Here is an 18,757-nt window from a genome sequence, read left to right as displayed (position 1 = left end):
TACCTTATTTGGAAAAAAGGGTGTTTGTATATATAATTAAGGACCTTAAGATAAGGAGATCATCCTGAATTATTCAGATGGGCCCTCAATTCAATGATAGGTATATAAGAGAAAAGCAGAGGGAGATTTAACATACACACAGAAGAGGAGGAGGCAATGTGACCATGGAGGCAGAGATTGGAGTGGTGTGGCCACAAATCAAGGAATGCCCGCAGCCATCAGAATTTGGAAGAGGCAAAGAACAAATTATCCCCTAGAGCCTCCAGAAGGAAAGTGGCCCTCCTGATGCCTTGACTTTGGACTTCTGGCCTCCAGAACTATGAGAGAATAAATGTTGTTTTAAGATACCAGTTTGTGGTAATTTGTTACAGCAGCCACAGGGAATGAATCCAATTCCAGTAAAGTAGGAATACAGAAGTCTGCTGAAAGGTCAAGTAGGAAGAAGACTGAGAAGTGTCCACAGAATTCAGGACCATGGAGTCTCTGATGACCTTAATGAGAGCAGTTTCCACGGAAAAAATGAGATTGAAAGCCAAATGGAGGTAGGCTGAATCGTAGGTGATACCAAGTATGAGATAACTCAGAGTCCAGCTGCCAAGGGAAGAGGCAGGAACGGACAGAAACTGGAGGGGTATGAAGTCCACGGAAATGACATCTTTAAAGATTAGAAAGTCTAATTCACATTTAAATGTTCATAGAAAGGGTCTAGTGGAGAGGGACAGGTTATACATACAGGAGGGAGAAAGTATAGTTGATAGTGTAGGTCCTGGGAAGGCAGAAGGGAATATTTATTTTCGAATAGCTAATACATTCCCACCATTCAAAATCCAAATGCCTGGGATGCTTAATTAGTAAAAGATGGTTGCATGGTGAACACGAAATCAGAGCAGTAGGAAAAGCATCAGGAGAAAGATTTTATCCATTACAAAGCCACATGAAACATCCTTACTCCATGGTAGGAAATTTCACTTCCCTGGTAGCAGGAATGCTTATACCCCCCAAGTGTAAGTTGGCCTGCCCAGACAGCTCCTGGATTAATGCATCAAACTCCAACTTTCTAACTTTCTAACTTTTTGTTTATTCTTTTAATTTTTCACAGGGTCACACACATACACAAACACAAATAAACATTTTAAAGCTACATAAGCAATACAAGAAATAATTTTATAAAGCCTTTTAAAATCACATAGAACTTTTTTTTTTTTTTTTAAGATGGAGTCTCACTCTGTCGCCCCAGGCTGGAGTACAGTGGTGCGATCTCGGCTCACTGCAACCTCCACCTCCTGGGTTCAAGCGATTCTCCTGCCTCAGCCTCCTGAGTAGCTGGGACTACAGGTACGTGCCACTATGCCCAGCTAATTTTTTGTATTTTTAGTAGAGACAGGGTTTCACTGTGTTAGCCAGGATGGTCTCGATCTCCTGACCTCGTGATCTGCCCGCCTCAGCCTCCCAAAGTGCTGGGATTACAGGCATGAGCCACCACTCCCGGCCAGAACATATTTTTATATACCATGTCATACTTTGCACTAAAATAATTTCTCTCCTTGTTTTACAAGATTTTCTTTTACTAAGTAAATAAACCCATCAGATTTTCTCCATTATTTGGTGAAGGATCAAAGGAAAAAAAGAGAAAGGGGGAGTAGTTCAGCTTTAGGTGGGGTGAGGAGACGTACAACATGTATATGAAAAATTTTTAAAAGGTTCCAGGTAAATTTCAAATTAGAATGATTTTGTCCCATGTACTTCCATTTCATTTATTTCCAGAGCAGCTGCATGGACATTAACAGAAAACAAATAAGTAGTCATTCTGCTAAGTTTTCCTATATTGACCTCAATGCACAAATGTTCCATTGGCTATCTTCCATTTGATGCAAGAACAGTGCTTGCAAATATAACGTCAGTGAGCTTAAGCAAACAGAAAATGGAACTTACCTGCAATTATAAGTTAACAAGAAGCTTTCAAAAACGTATTAGTTGACAAGGAAGTCAGGAAAAAGAGGAAAATCACTTATGTGGTCCCTATATTTGTAAAATATATCAAAACAAAGGTAAATTACAAATAGAGGCATTTTCTAAATTAAACTCAAGGCTGCCAAATGAGAAAGACAATATAAATACAATACAACCTCTTTTTCATTCATGTTTAAGACTTGTCCTATACTGACCTATAAGTTTGCCCCACGATGAAATGGAATCTGAAAATTGGGATGCAGATACTCTGGGAAGAATAATAAAACTGAACTTAATTACAGCAACAGTCTAGTCCCTGGACCAGACCCAAGAAAACAAAACAGAAGCGTACTGAAATAGGATTAAGAATGCATTTAGCTGGCCAGGCGCAGTGGCTCATGCCTATAGTCCCAGCACTTTGGGAGGCCGAGGTGGGTGAATCACCTGAGGTCAGGAGTTCTAGACCAGCCTGGTCAACATGGTGAAACCCCGTCTCTACTAAAAATACAAAAATTAGCTGGGCGTGGTGGCAGGCGCCTGTAATCCCAGCTATTTGGGGAGGTAGGGGGTGAGGTGAGGCAGGATAATCGCTTGAACCCGGGAGGCAGAGGTTGCAGTGAGCCAAGATTGCACCATCACACTCCAGCCTAGGGGACAAAAGCAAGACTTGTCTCAAAAAAAAAAAAAAAAGACTGCATTTAGCAAGTGGCAAGAAGATCTATTCTAATTGAGCGGTTTTCAGTCTTAGGAGTATATAGAATCACCTGGAAGTTTTTCCACATCCATACTTTGCAGATATTCTGATTTGTTAGGCCTGAGCCAAGGCCCAATTTTTGTATTTCTGCTTGTTAATTTGCCATAGGTAATTCCGATATATAGAAAGACTAAAGACTTAAGAACAATTCCTCGAATATAGTGACAACCTCTACCTGGAATAGTCCAAATCCTAATTACCCTAATTCCTACACCAACAGTTCCCAAACTAGTGTTCTACAAACTACAGTCTTGTGAATGCTCTTTGAAAAAAAAAAAAAATCATGGCCATGTGTAAATTCATTGTCCTGAGAAGTCCTGTTTAATTTACCAAGCATTTCCCAAATTTATGTATTAATTTGTTACCTTTATTACATATATTACATTTTTAACCTAGTAACTATTAACAGTCCCAAACTTTTAGAAACAATGCCCCAAGGATGTTCTGTGATATTACTGTCATTCTACTGGAAACGTACAGAACAGTCATAAAATGTACTCCACAAGGCATTTAAAGGCAGTTTCAAAGGTAGAATCAAAAGACTTGCCAAAAGTCAGTGGCAAGATCTCTAGACTCAGACCCACCTTTGAGTCCTCAAGTTCCAACTCCTTGCCCCAAAGCCAATCAATTGTCCTCCCAGAATAACATCAAATAGCAATTAGCATATGGTCCTTGACTTCTCCAGATCAGCTCCAAAAAGATATAGACTATTAATGGGGGAAATATTGTGAAGTCTTTAACAGACAACGTTAATCAAAAACATTCCTATGGGTAAATTATTATATATAAAAAACCTTTCTCACCAACAAGTGTCTCTATACATTTCAGACTGATGTGATGACAATTTGTTTTTTAAATGCATAATTATATCAAATAAATGCCACTATAAAAGCCTGAATACAATCTCCGAGCCTAAGGTCTTCCCCATCTTCACCTCCATCTCACATTTCATTGTATGTATATTTGAGAGAGCATCACTCATTACTTGTTTTGGGACTAGTCTATAACCTTGGAAGTTTCTTGAGGGCAAGAATCAAGTCCTTTACAGCTTCTAGCATGCCTCTGTGCACCCACCAGGTCCTTAATAAATAATCTGTTAACTGCCATTTTTAGAACGCTGTATTCTAAATCTCATTTCCTCAGCAGGAAGCCCATGCCCTTAGGGGTTAGGATCTGTGAGTGAGAACTCTTAGTTGAGTATGAACAGTTATTCCCCACAGTCAGTGACAGCACTACTCTGGAATCTGTTTTTGACAAATCAAGTTACTCAAGAGGGATTAAAAAACACTTACTTATTTTTTTTTAGAGATGGGATCCATGTTGCCCAGACTGGTCTTGAACTCCTGGACTCAAGTGATCCTCCTGCCTCAGCCTCCCAAAGTGCTGAGATAACAGGCATGAACCACTATGCCCAGCCTATTTTTTAATTTTTATAGAGACAGGGTCTCACTCTGTAGACCAGGCTGGAGCTCAGTGGTGCAATCATAGCTTACTGCAGCACTGAACTCCCGGGCTGAGGCAATCCTCCTGCCTCAGCCTCCCAGGTAGCTAAGACTACAGGTGTACACCACCAGGCATGGCTAATTTTTTTTTTTTTTTTTTTAGAGAAGGGGTCTTGCTATGTTGCCCAGGCTGGTCTCAAACTCCTGGCTTCAAGCAATCCTCCTGCCTCCGCCTCCCAAAGTGCCAGATTACAGATGTGAGGCACTGTGCCTGGCCTGGGGAGCAGTGGGGAAAAACACTTCTAATCTAGAAAATTTTGTGTTCTTGTTTACTATTTTAGCATTAATAACACCAAATGACTATAACATTCTCTTTACGAGCTGTATAATAAGAATAAAAGCTTGCCACAGTGGAATTATCTAAACTAGAAGAAATTCATACAGTGAATCCCAACAAAAATCACAAAAAAGGATCACATGTTCATTTTCTTTGACATATTTCTGGAAATAAAGGTTTGCCACAACAAAGTGGGGAGCCAAGCAGCATAATACATCTGTAATGAGGTAGAGAAAACAGTATCCACTAGAAATCTTTTCAGGAAGGGTGCCATTTTGGGTTGGAAAAGCTCTTTGAAAGTTAATCTTGGGGAGAAAGAGGGTCCTTGAGGGACGAGGGTAAGGTCAGAACATTTCCTGGGAGAAAGGGGAACATTTATCTGGCTAATGAGGGCACAGTGCTAAACAGAGTGAAGAAGAAAAAGTCGAGTCGTACATTTCAGAGTATGAAAGGCCTCACACTGTGTAAAATGGACTACACCTTAAGACTTCCAATTTTCAGTAAGACTATTAGGCCCATATAAAATTCAGGAGTCTGTGGATTTTTTGGTGTGGAAACCACTCAAGAGGCAGATTTTATGTCTAAATTGCAACGGTGAGACTTAAGTATGAATTGGGAATTATGTCCCAATTTATGAATTGGGAAAGCATTTAAGACAAGTTTCTCCAGGCCTTTAAAGGAATGAGAACCCCACTGGACAATTAAGTTACATAGAAAAAACAACTATCATAATCTATCCAAATACAAGGGGGAAAGGACAGCAACAAAATAATAGCTCTTCTAAGTACTTCAGTAACAGTCTCTCTTTTAATCTTCATAACAATCCCACAAGGCAGGGACTGTTAGTCTCCTAGTTGTTTTCATACAAATACTCCACCTTTCATTTATTTATTAAAAAAAATTTTTTTAGAGACAGGTCTCACTATGATGTCCAGACTGGACTTGAACTTCTAGGCTCAAGTGATCCTCCCACCTTATCCTCTCAAGTGGCTAGGATTACAGGTATGAGCCATCAGAGATTTATTAAACACCTTGCCTAAAGTATAACCTAGTAGTACTAGAATTAGTGCTTAAGCTTAGGTCTTTCTGGTCCCAAAGCCCATGCTCTTAACCACTTCCATGTAGTGACTACCCCATACTCTCACACTTCCCACTTTAGGTCCAGAAAGGCTATAATAGAAAACTCTGATTTGATCTCAAATATTAAAAATGGGGTTCGGGGAACCATGCTGAAGAAAAATGCTATTCAACAAAAGTACTGAGGTCTTTGGAAGGAAAACACAAACCAATCACAGCACATGGTGGTTTATTTAAATCAAAATAAATTACATTCCCTACCATGAACATATGAAGCTCCATTTAATTTGAAGCTTGCTAATATTTTTAGGATGAGAAACCAAACCTCCAAATAGGTCTACAATCCATTATGTACAATTCCAATATCCAAACAGCTCTAAAAACCAAGAATTTTTCATATGTTTTATGTCAAAACTTGCAGGACAGTAAAATTTGGCCTGAACTGATATGAAGCTATATACAGCCTTTATCTACCCACTTAGTGTGAATACTCCTGTTTTGCTCAGAAATATTAATGTATCGGGTGACTAAGGATGCTGCATCAGACACACTGAGGCATTCGTAACAGAGAAAGCATCTTCCTAAACCTGAAAAATTCTGAATTCTGAGAGTTGTCTAGTTCCAAGGGCTTTGGACCCTCTATGAACCTGTATTCCAAAGAATTTAAAAAACAGTTTCCAAGGATGATTAGATCAGAGGCACTCAGTATTTAGGATTTCATAAACCAGGAGATTTTAAAAAATATTGAGGACAATATAGGATTCCAATTTAAAAACATACAAAGATGGTAAAAACATCCTTATCAACATCATTCTATAAAAGGATATTTTAGCACCAAAAAAAACAAAAGAAGGTCTTAATTCAATGCAAAAGACAATTCTTTAAACTGAATGAATTTAATGTTACGAAAAATACTATGTGGTCCTTATACTTCTTATTTCACAATAAGCTGGTGAAAATTCACCTGGGACTGGCACTGATCTGATCTGAGGCATACAGTCCAGGAGCCTATATAAAATTACCTGGGAAAGTTATTTAAAAATGCAGACACAACCAAGATCGTGCCACCATACTCCAGCCTGGGTGACAGAGCGAGACTTCGTCTCAAAAAAAAAAAAAAAAAAAAAAATGCAGACTCCCCCCAGCCTCCCAAAAAGGTCCATCCTAGGAGATCACAATTCAGATGGTCTAAAGGTGAGGCGCAAAATCTGTGTCGTTTTCTAGAAAACAGTCTGGGTTGTTTTTGATGTGCAGCCAGGCTTCAGAGCCACCAGTTTAATCTGTGGGTTCTAGTTCTACCCTTCTTCACTCAAACTCTTCTCTGAGGGGTAAGGGGAGAAAAACAGGAATGTTTCCAAGTAGGGAATCTGCCTAACCCACTGTTTGTAATACTAGTTATTCCTTCAAACAGTCTAGGCTGAACCAGCTGGTCAACTGAGACTATTAGCCGTGGAACGATAGAAATTAGAGTTGACAAGCAAGAAAAACTTGTTAAAGCAAAACTCCTCTATGAAAAGGTGTGGCTTCCACAGTTTCTTTTCTCTTCAACCCAAAGATTCTACATATGATGCCTAAGTTCAGCACAGATATCTTTGTCTGTGCTGACAATAATAACAATAAATAAAACTTTAAAAAATATATTTGTGCATACTTTATATATCTGTGTATCTATGTGTGTGTGTATCTATGTGTTCCTTTGAAGCTGTCTTCATTATCCAGCTTCTATGCCAGGTCTTTGATTTTGGCCTTGATTTTTCATCTTCAAATGGAGTACAAGAATTACCAGTATTACCTCAGTTGAGGTACAAATCCTATAAAAATGGAAAACCTATAGCATGCTTGATGATTAATGAAGGAGACTATATTATCCAACATTCCAATAAGATAAAATAATCATAGTGATTTTTCTTTTTTGGAAAAAGTTTCTCTTATTCTCCTACATTACTGTTTAAAATAATCTCAAGAAACATGTCTAATATCTTTAAAAACACACAAAGGTTTCGATTTAATAAGCACTCAAAGCTCTTTACCAGTTTTAAAAAATACAAGGCCCTTCTAAAGGCTAAATGCTAAGTGATGGGGGAGAGAAAAAGGACATAAATAACTCTTACTTTCATGGGGTTAATCACTAAATCCTATTTGCCTAGAATCTCCTGGCCTCTCTAAGCCTTGCAAATGAAATGGAGTTTCTCACTAGATACTTGGCTATGACTTCCAATCATAAAAAACCAAGAATTGTGTTATGTCACTGTGTATTGCTTGTAACCTGAACTCCACACTAGGCTGGGATCAAGGGTTGAATCTGTCATGATTTGCTCCATAACCTGTGTGTTTCTCATCCCAGACCAAAGAGCTTTCTTCTAGAGTTCTACAATTTTTAGTATACAAGAATGGTTCTCAAAAATGTAGTCTCTGGACCAGCAGCGTCAGAATCACCTGAGAACTTGTTATAAATGCGAATTCTCAGGCCCCACCCTAGACCTGATGAATCAGAAACTCTGGAATAGGGCCCAGCAATCTGTGTTGCAATAAGCCCTCCAGGTGTTCAAGAACCTCTGGCATATAGCACTTAGAAAAATGTGTTTCTTTCTGGAGGCCCAAAGCCAGGGATACTGTATGTTCTATCTTGATATGAAATAATGACATCCAATTAAAAGACATATATCTCCTTTCTACTCTCACCCTCCATCCAATGTATTTTATGAGTTAAATAAGAACAAATGGCAATCAGAGACTTAGTCTAAGAAGTATATTTACAGGTGTCAGTTCTCATCCAGACTGCTCTGATACAAAACCATTTACATCCTCTTACATCTAAAGTTTTAGAAAAGGATCTTCACAATGTAAGTCTCAGGCACACTAGGAGTTCTATAATAAAACACCAAGTAGATCTGAATGTCCAAACTTACTAAGAGAAGAAAAGTGGAATTATTGGCTATATATATATATTTTTTAATTTTTTTGAGACGGAGTCTCACTGTCGTCTAGGCTGGAGTGCAGTGGCATGATCTTGGCTCACTGCAACCTCCACCTCCCAGGTTCAAGTGATTCTCCTGCCTCAGCCTCCCGAGTAGCTGGGATTACAGGAGTCCACCACCATGGCCCAGCTAATTTTTCTATTTTTAGTAGAGACAAGGTTTCACCATTTCACCATGTTGGTCAGGCTGGTCTCAAACTCCTGACCTCAGGTGATCCACCCACCTGGGCCTCCCACAGTGCTGGGGTTACAGGTGTGAGCCACCAAGCCCAGCCTATATTTTTGGATTGCATTCTACAGGAAATTAAACTTTTGAATTTTTTCACCTTCATACTTCCAAGTTAATAGAATTAAACCAGAATACTCCATTCTTTCAAAGCCTCTACCCAGGCAAAGTTTTACTGTATTGCTTCTTGCTTTCAGTGGACATGAGGCAGAGTCCTGGTAGGCACATTGTGTTACCTGCAAAGATGCAGAACTAAACAGTTCCATCTGTTCAATATTAAAAACAAAAGTCCTCAAACCTCAGATGGTGAGGGTAATACCTCAGTACTAGCAATAAAGCCTCAAATATGAAAAGATACCAAGAACACCACTAGCAAACAACAGTAAGCTCTCGGCTGGGAGCAGTAGCTCATGCCTACAATCCCAGCACTTTGGCAAGCCAAGGGGGGAGATTACTTGAAGTCGGGAATTCAGGACCAGCCTGGGCAGCATAGCGAATTCTTATCTCTACAAAAAATTTTTCAAATCTGCTGGGCGTGGTGGTATATACCTGTAGTCCTAGCTACCTGGGAGGCTGAGGCGGGAAAATCACTTGAGCCCACGAGTTTGAGGCTGCAGGAGCTATGATCATGGCACTGCACTCCAGCCTGGGTGACAGACCGAGACCTAGATAATTACATTCTGCCCTACTCCTGTTTACACTAACATCACTAAGTTAAAATGCTTTCATTCAGCCCAATAAAAATAAAGTGAAATGTGACTTTGGAGCTTGGCTAGCAAAAAAAGAAAGAAAAAATAAAGCAAAATGACAAATTACTTACTGGGAGACAGTTTTGGTAACCTCAATGACAGATAAAAGGTTTGTATCCCTAGCCTATAAAGAAATCTTTAAAATTACTCAGAAAAAGAAAAATGATAAAAAAGATAAAATTATTTTATAATTTTATAAAATTACTCAGAAAAAAACAAATAATGGAGAAATAAGGCACTTCCCACAAGAATAAAAATGGCCAATAAGCATATTAAAAAGACTCAAAAGCACTGGAAATTAAAGAAAATGTAATTAAAACAATGAGATTTTCTGCTTAAAGACGAGCAAAGATGACAAATGGAAGGGGGAAACTGGAACTCTGTCACTGTTGGTGGGAGTATATACTGAACCCATTTTCCTGCAGGATAATTTGAAAATTTCTATTAAAAACCCTAAAACTGTTTTTTTTGTTATTTTCCTCCAGAAATTCTACTCCTATGAATTCCATCCAAAAATGCTTGCTCAAGTCCATTAAAATGTATATCTAAGGAAATTCACCTCTGGAGTGGCAATGATTCACTTAATATACAGCCAGCTATTAAAAATGATGATGCCAGGATATATTTACTGCCACAGAAACATGCCCAAAATATAATGTGACAAAAGACTATATTTTATGATTCTACTTTTAAAAATGTTTATATGCATAAAAAAGTATAAAAAGCAGCAAACCAGAATGTTTTGAGTGGCAGAATTAAAGGTTTTTCTTTTTTTTTCTTTTCTTTTTTTTTTTTGAGATGGAGTCTCACTCTGTCGCCTAGGCTGGAGTGCAATGGCGCGATCTTGGCTCACTGCAAGCTCCGCCTCCTGGGTTCACACCATTCTCCTGCCTCAGCCTCCCGAGTAGCTGGGACTACAGGCGCCCGCCGCCACGCCTGGCTAATTTTTTTTTTTTTTTGTATTTTTAGTAGAGACGGGGTTTCACGGTGTTAGCCAGGATGGTCTCAATCTCCTGACCTTGTGATCCACCCACCTTGGCCTCCCAAAGTGCTGGGATTACAGGCGTGAGCCACCGCGCCCAGCCTAAGGGTTTTTCTTTATATTTTGTTAAATTATTGTAAAAAGAATGTGATTTCCTTTATAATCAGGGATAAGTGTTATTTTCATTTATTTTTACATTTCTTTTCTTTTTCTTATTTTTCTCATGTATGTATCCCATGTAGGCTAGAGAGCTTGACTCCTTGCCTCTTGAGGTGAATCAGCCCATTTTCGGGATGTGCACTACACTAAGCTGCCCCATATTCCTTTTATTTTACAAGTTCTGGAAACATTTTTGTTTTAAATTGTTTTACTGTTCTCATTTTTTAAAATATATGAAATTGAGGAAAAGACAAAGGAAAGGCTGATTCCCCACCTTCCTGGGGCTACTCTTCCAATTTTTGCTGCTATTGCTATGTATTAATATTCTCTGGGTACTAAAAAGATGGGCAGCCCCATAGAACCTTTTTTCTTATCTCGTTCTCATAATCCCACTTCATTCCTTCATTCACTTATTTTTAAAAGGGTAATGTGCGCAAATACGTAGTTCAAAAAAATTTAAAATATAACTATCTATAAATGTATGTGGCAAAATCCCATTCATAGTCCTATTCTCCCTCCACAGCCAAACACTTTTAATTGGTTTCTTATTATCATTTCAGAAGTTATCTCTGCAAACACACATGTATATTCTTACTCTACTCTTCTCTCTCAACACAAAAAGTAGCATACCATATACACTATGCCATCCATATACCATTCCTTGTTCCTTTTTTAAAAACACACACAATATCTAGTTCTTCCACATGAGTACATAGGTCTTTCTCATTCTTCTTTACAACTACACAGTATTCCATCATTTGGATGTACCATAGTTTACTTAACCAGTTCCCTGATGGCAGGCACTGAAGTCATCCCTATCATACTAGCACAAACAATGATGCCAAGCATAACCACCTACACACACCAAATTCATTTCCGAAGGTGCCTCTCATGAGGCCTCTATTTAAATTACTGCAAGCCCACATGGTCACTAGGCTGAATTATTAGCCCCTTTTTCAGTTTTCATTATGTACAGCAGCATGTAACAAAAGATTCCCTTGGACAAAGCAAATGTACTCTTTGGGGATTTATTTCATAAAAATAAAGGGATAAACAGAACAGCTAGGATGAACCATTTCTATTTAACCATGCATATGTATGTATACAATACATGTATATGCATAGAAAGTATAAAATAAACCCATCAAAGCACTAACCACTGTCTCAGTATGGTGGATCTGTGGAGTGCTTTGTAGTCCCCTGCTCCTTGCCAATCAATTATTTCTAATTTCACAACAGTGAATATGTACTATTTCTGCAATATAAAATGTTTAAAAATGTTAACTCAAATTAAGGTGGATTAATTCCTTCAGTCTGTCCTATATTTGTATAGTGCTCCAGAGTGCTCAAATATCACTTCGTTTTTAAAAAATATTTGTTTATTTTTTCAAATATAGAGACAGGGTCTTGCTCTATTGACCAGGCTGGTCTTGAACTCCTGGATTCTCCCACCTCTGCCTCCCAAAGTGCTGGTATTACAGGCATGAGCCATCATCACACCCGGCCAGCTTCATTTGAGAAATCTTTCCCCAGCACTCCATATATTACTAATTATTCCTTTCTTCTTGTTTAGATAGCATTTTTGTTATACCTCTATTACCTCACTTGTCACATGATAATCAGCTGTTCACCCATCTGTCTCCCTTGATTGCTCATGAGCTCCTTGAGAAGAAGTCTCATTTTCAGGACCTTGAACAGTGTGCAACACATGTATGCTTCACAGGCAGAGAAGAAGTAAATGATTTCACTACAGTGTAATCATTCCCAGAATTCAATTACCTGTATTTCTAAATTGTTCTAGATACTCTGCCAACAACCTGAGAATGTTATACTCTTTCCCTAAAACTTCCATCCATTACTGAGTATCTATGGTCATAGCTAACTCAATTGTGACATGCCCTCTGGCCAAGCCCATTCATAGTTTTTCCTCTAGATGATTTTTAATTTTTGTTTTTATTTGTTCTTTGTATTTTTAATACAAACAGCACATAAGTAAACTTCACCATCTCTATATCTCTGTGCCTTTGCACCTGCTAGTATCTGTTTGGAATGATGTCTGAAGGTTTTATTCACCTGGAAAGCATTCCTACTCACCCTTAAAGATATCAGCTTAAATAATACCTTCTCTGGGAAGCCTTTCTATCCTCCCATTCTTTCAGTAAGAGTTCAGAATTTCTACAGTTGAAACTGTAGACCCTGCCCTCACAGAGCTCATGGTCTAGTATGAAAAACAGCCATATGAACAAATAACCACACTATAATACTAAATGCAATACCAAAAGGGAGATGTATTGAATTTTTGACATGTGTCAATTACCTTGTTAGATTCTTTATTAATAATTATCTATGATTATATTAGGTAAGTATTTGAATTGGACAAAAGGCCATGAAACTCTAGAACTGTTATACTCTCAATCGTCTTCTAAAGAAACTCTCCAAAGGGTTCTTTTAAAATATGCTATAGTCATACTGAGAGGTGAGGACAGATGGATTTCCTGGGTCGAGTGGGGACTTGGGGAACTTTCCTCTTACAAGAAGATTGTAAAATGCACCAGTCAGTGCTCTGCAAAATGCGCCAATCAGCGCTCTGTAAAATGCACCAATCAGCAGGACCCTAAAAGTAGCCAATCGCAGGGAGGATTGAAAAAAGGGCACTCTTGATAGCCCAGAAACGGAACATGGGAGGGGACAAATAAGGGAATAAAAGCTGGCCACCTGAGCCCACAGCAGCAACCTGCTGGGGTCCCCTTCCAGGCTGTGGAAGCTTTGTTCTTTCACTCTTCACAATATACCTTGCTACCGCTCACTCTTTGGGTCCGTACCATCTTTAAGAGCTGTAACACTCACCACGAAGGTCTGGGGCTCCATTCTTGAAGTCAGTGAGGCTATGAACCCACAGGCAGGAAGCAACTCCAGACACAATACAACTATTATGTGACTGTGGCATACACAAAAAAGCATATCTGTAGCATATCTGTGTGACTGGTAATGCATAAAACCAACCTTACTTCTGTGGCCACAAGTGACTGGACCAGGGCTCAGTGCTTCAGCTGAGGACGACATATAGGCTGAACTTCAGGGAGATCAGTCACCAAGGACATGATGGCACAGCTCAAAATTCTCTCTAGTAGGGGCCTTCTGTTTTTAGAAGGTGACAGACTAATCCAATCAGATATTCTCTCTTGGAAAATACAAATGTTGAGTGAACAAAGGAAAAGAGGGCAGGTCTTCAGAGCTCAAATACTAAATACTGCTAAATTAATGTTCTGTGAAGTTTTGAAAGTACTAGGGCCAAGAGACAATATGGCTGCTTAGATGACTTTCCATCCAAGTTTACATTCAGCCCTCATCACCAAAGCTGATATGTGTGTGCCTCTTTCTTGCAACCCACCAGGGACTAACACATCATATACCACTTTTGGAATTAGGAAACAGGCTCAGAAGTCCAAGAGCTTGACCAAAGGAACTCAGTTGGTAGGTAGCAGAACCAGAATTCAAAGACCCAGGTCAGCATGATTCTTCTATAATATCCTGCCACTTACATGGGCAAGTGGCCTCAAAATCAACAAAAGACAAGTAGAGGTTGACATGTGACAATGGAGAGAGGCTCAAAAGGAAGAGTTTGTACACAAAAATACAAAAGGAAATGTTCTGGAAGTATGTCTGGGGATGTGAAGTAGGAGCAGGCACACCAGGTTTACCTTGGTCAAGTGAATCTTTAATTCCAACCTGGGCCTTTCCCCAGAGCTCCTGACTTAGCTCTTATCTGTCTTTCTTAGGCAAATATAAAATCCACAGGGCAGGACCTTAATCTCCAGCTTGTTCACCACAGATTAAAGCAGAGTTTGAGGCTGGATGCAGAGGCTCACGCCTGTAATCCCAGCATTCGGGGAGGCCAAGATGGGTGGATTCCCTGAGGTCAGAATATCGAGACCAGCCTGGCCAACATGGTGAAACCCTGTTTCTACTAAAAATACAAAAATTCGTTGGGTGTGGTGGTGTGAGCCTATAATCCCAGCTACTTGGAGTCTGAGGCAGGAGAATTGCTTGAACCCAGGATGCAGAGGTTGCAGTGAGCTGAAATCGTGCCATTGCACTCCAGCCTGGGTGACAACAGCGAAACTCCATCTCAAAAACAAACAAACAAACAAAAAAAAACACAGACTTTTTTTTTTTTTTGAAATGGAGTCTCACTCTGTCGCCCAGGCTGGAGTGCAGTGGCGCGATTCGGCTCACTGCAACCTCTGCCTCTTGTGTTCAATAAATTCTCTGCCTCAGCCTCCTGAATAGCTGGGACTACAGGCGCCTGCCACCATGCCTGGCTAATTTTTTTGTATTTTTAGTAGAGACAGGGTTCCACCATCCTGGCCAGGTTGGTATTGAACTCCTGACCTCGTGATCCACCTGCCTCAGCCTCCCAAAGTGCTGGGATTACAGGCATGAGCCACCACGCCCAGCCGAGTCTGACTTATGGTAAGTGCTTAATATATGATAAATGAACAAACTGAATGAATGAATATATGATAACTGAATAAATTTATGAATAAATGTACAAACTATCAAATAAGCTAAAGAAATAGTCCACATTGTTGGGGAAAGGGGTTACCATGAAACAGACCCTAGCAGTCACTTACAAATACAGTTCATCTTCATTATTTGTGGATCCCATATTTGCAAATTTGCTTACTTGCTAAAATGTCTTTGTAATCCCCAAATACTTGTGGAGCTTTCAAGGTGACTTATGGATATACACATAGTAGTGAAAAATATGTCACTCCTTGCCCAAGTCCCAAGCTAAGATCAAATAAGGTGACCCTCAGCCTTGTCTCAGCCCTCATACAAAGATGACCAGAGGACAGAGACAGCAGAGGGCAGTGCAGCGTAGTGCAAGAAGCTCTGGCTCCGGGGCCATCTGGACGAGTCTGAATCTTAACTCTGGCACCTGTTAGTAGAGAGGCCTCAGGCAAATCGCTTAACACTTCTGTACTTCCTTTATTTTTTGTAAATAAAGAAAATTCAATCTACCAGGATGAGTTGTTTTTAGGAATTAATTTTGTAATCTATGTGAGATATGTATATATGTATATATTTTCCCTGGGAACAAGGGTTGAATATTTGATAATTCAGTGTTCTTGGCAACTTTATAGAATATAACTACTGCAAATAATGAGAATCGACTATAATTATTTATAAAGAAATAACAGAGAAGTAGGCAAAACATTTGGATGAGGCAGAGGCAGGCTTCAAGATTCTGAAGAAACAGAATTTCACCAAGCACATAAGGTGTGGAAAAGGCTTGCAAGGAGAGAGAACAGTGCATACAGAGAGAGGTCCAGATGGTGGAAAAAAACAGGTAGGTTCAGGAAATGGCACTTCAGGAAGTCTAGAGCAGTAGGAGATGAGGTCAGAACACAGTGCCATCGTGCTTCTCTGCACCCTGTATATACCTTCTACTGTAGAACCTCACTCTCTGCATTTAATTATTGGTTTCTAGTTCTCTCTTCCATTAAACTGTGAGCTCCTCAAGGTCTCTAAGAAGAAATCATAGCTAGAGTCCTCTAAATTTGCAAACAAGTTATTATTAAACACAAATACTCCCAAAAAAGACTGCACAAAAATAACTTTGGTTTTCAGCTGCAGTCCTAGCAATTCACAACTGTTACAGATTTGCAATTTGTCCAGGATTTTTCTCTGATGACTGCTGTAACTCTGTCATAAACTCTTTTCCTTGTTTTAGACACCCAGACATTTGTTGGAACAGTTTTAAGATCTTACTCTTTTTAGTGTAATTGATTGATTGGTTGATTGACTGAGATGGGGTCTCACTATGTTGCCCAGGCTGGTCTTAAACTCCTAGGTTCAAGCAATCCTCCTGCCTCAGCCTCCTAAGTGGCTGGGATTACAGGCACACACCACTGTGCTAGGCTCTAGTGTGATTTATTAACAAGGCTTAAACATATGGTCCATTAGACAAGGCTGCCACCTCAGAGTAAAGATTTCTTTTAATTCACTATAATAGACTTTTTTCTTTATATACAAGATACAATTTTACCACAGTAAAATACAAGGAAGCATACTGATACATACATTACAAACAGGATAAAGAAAGCAATATAATTTTTTCCACAAAAGCTTGCAAAATCCTGGCCAAAACACAGTGAACATGATGTTAAACTCATAGCTTACATTTCTCCACTGAAAGCTAGGAAAAACAATTCCAATTTTTGTAAAGTCAGGAAACTAAGCACTGTGAGAATTTACAAGATTTTGTAAACCTGTATATTCTCCCCACCCCGATATACAAGTAGCCAAAGGAGCCTATCAGTCTCACCCCAACACTTCAATCTCCTCCAACCTTCAAAATAAAACCCTCACTGTCCAATATCTGAATTTATATTTTCAAACGTCTAAAATCTTAATCAAAACTAAGAGCAGTGCATTAGCTTTTCCCCATAAAATTGTTGGCATAATTTTACTTAGGCACAGCATAGTTTGTACTGTTATCAAAAAACATATGGCTAGAACCGACATTACTAGAAACCAAACGAATATACTATGAAGGTGAAAAGGGAACAGGGAATGTTGTTTTTAAACAGATTCAATGCTGTTATTATCCATTCATAGGTTGGGTGTGATCGAATCACACTGTGCTGTACAACTAAGTATGTTCTATATTTTATGACAAAGTAGGGTAGCCAGGCCCTTACACTACAAATTCCCAGAAACCCCAGTTAAGCTGTTTAAAGTATAATCCAATTCAATTTACTTAAAATAATAGTAACAAAATTTAAATCCCTTGCTTCTAGTTAGCCCTTTTCAACTGCATTTTCAGCAATTACCACCAAAAGAACTGCATTAGGACAAAGATTCTAGAGCGGGTATAATGGTCAAATGCCATTTGAAGGCAAAAACAGTCTACCAGGAACAAAACATTAAAGTTCCCAACCTTGCCAAACTCCCTGTTCAGCGTATTCTGCCTCTCTCAGTTCACCTTCCAGCTGCCTGGAAGAGGCAAGTGGAAAATGTTAGTTTTCTGGAGAGATGAGAATGGAATTTAGGGGTTGGTAGGGGGTGATGGGCTCACTCACGGACCGCAAGGCACAAGAGAAGTGGCGAACGTCTCCCAGGCAAATGGGGCATGAAGAATGAGGGCTGGAGTCAAGGGGGAGTTGGAGCAAGTATAAAAAGGCAGAGGACGCGCAGGGGCCGCGAATAGGGGAAGGGCACGACGCGCAATCCCTCCCCCTCCAGCCCGGGGAGAGGGGCGGGGGATGCCGCGCGGGTCAATTTGCCTAGCATTGTTGCACCTGGGTAGAAATGGGACGCAGGCCAAGAATCCGGTTCGAGTGTTAGGAGGACGCTGAGGGGAGTCAGGAACTTGGGTGGGAGTGGGGGGAAAACAGAGCACCTGTGCGGGGGGGAAAGGGACGAAAACCCCCTATCGCTCCCGAGGGGCAGGGGCTGACCCCAGCGGACGCCCCTTTTCGCCGATGGCCGCGACGTGGGACCCCGCGCGCTTTCCCTCCCTACAGGAGCTCGGGCAGGCGCGTGCCGCCCTTCACAGCCCCGACGGCGGCAGAAAGGGAGGCGCAGGGCGCCCCCAGAGCCGGGAGAACGGCGTTTCCCTCGAGTCCTTTCCCCAGCAGCCCGGGCACCCGAGCCCACCTGGGCTAACCAGAAGCCCCTCCTTCAGATCGTACTCTGCCACTCCTCCGAGAGCTTAAGCCGTTGCCGTAGAGGTCGCCGTCGCCACAACAGTCTCGGCCTTTAGTACCAAAACGTGAAGCACAGCACCCGAGAAGCGCCACTACCACTTGCCAGGTTATCTCTTACGGCACACTGCCTTCTCGCCCCGCCCCCGAACCCAAGCCATTGGTTGCCGGGCACCGCCCCATTCGTCTATTGGGCCAAAGAAGATGCCGTTCGGTCACCTAGAATGGCATATGTGGTTTTTATTGGTCTAAATGTGAAGCAGTGCCCGCCCACTCCCTCAGAAGTTTCAGCTTCTGATTGGTTTTAATGTCTGTCTTTTCTCTTCCTTCATTTTTTTTCCTGTGGTGGAACACCTCCTTGCGGGAGATGCCGGCTCTGATTGGCTGAAAGG

At 40.4% G+C, this 18,757-nt stretch overlaps 1 protein-coding gene across 4 annotated transcripts in view; it reads right to left on the bottom strand.

Moving 5' to 3' along the window:
* Nucleotides 1–18,499, bottom strand: part of PAIP2B (poly(A) binding protein interacting protein 2B) — a 44,086-nt gene extending 25,587 nt beyond the window's left edge. The window contains exons 1-2 of one of the 4 annotated variants that reach the window (XM_009442641.5): nt 17,746–17,821; nt 17,600–17,655 (exon numbers count right to left, since the gene is read on the bottom strand). The gene's annotated coding sequence lies outside the window, so the exon portion shown is untranslated. Of the gene's footprint in view, nt 1–17,599; nt 17,656–17,745; nt 17,849–18,318 lie in introns of those variants that run through there. The other 3 variants (XM_001139063.7, XM_009442643.5, XM_009442642.4) reach the window with 3 other exon arrangements.
* Nucleotides 18,500–18,757: the final 258 nt, after the last annotated feature.

This window comes from Pan troglodytes, chromosome 12 (assembly GCF_028858775.2).
Source record: "Pan troglodytes isolate AG18354 chromosome 12, NHGRI_mPanTro3-v2.0_pri, whole genome shotgun sequence".
In the NCBI taxonomy this organism is placed as follows: Eukaryota; Metazoa; Chordata; class Mammalia; order Primates; family Hominidae; genus Pan; species Pan troglodytes.
This window is presented reverse-complemented; position numbering and strand designations above follow the sequence as displayed.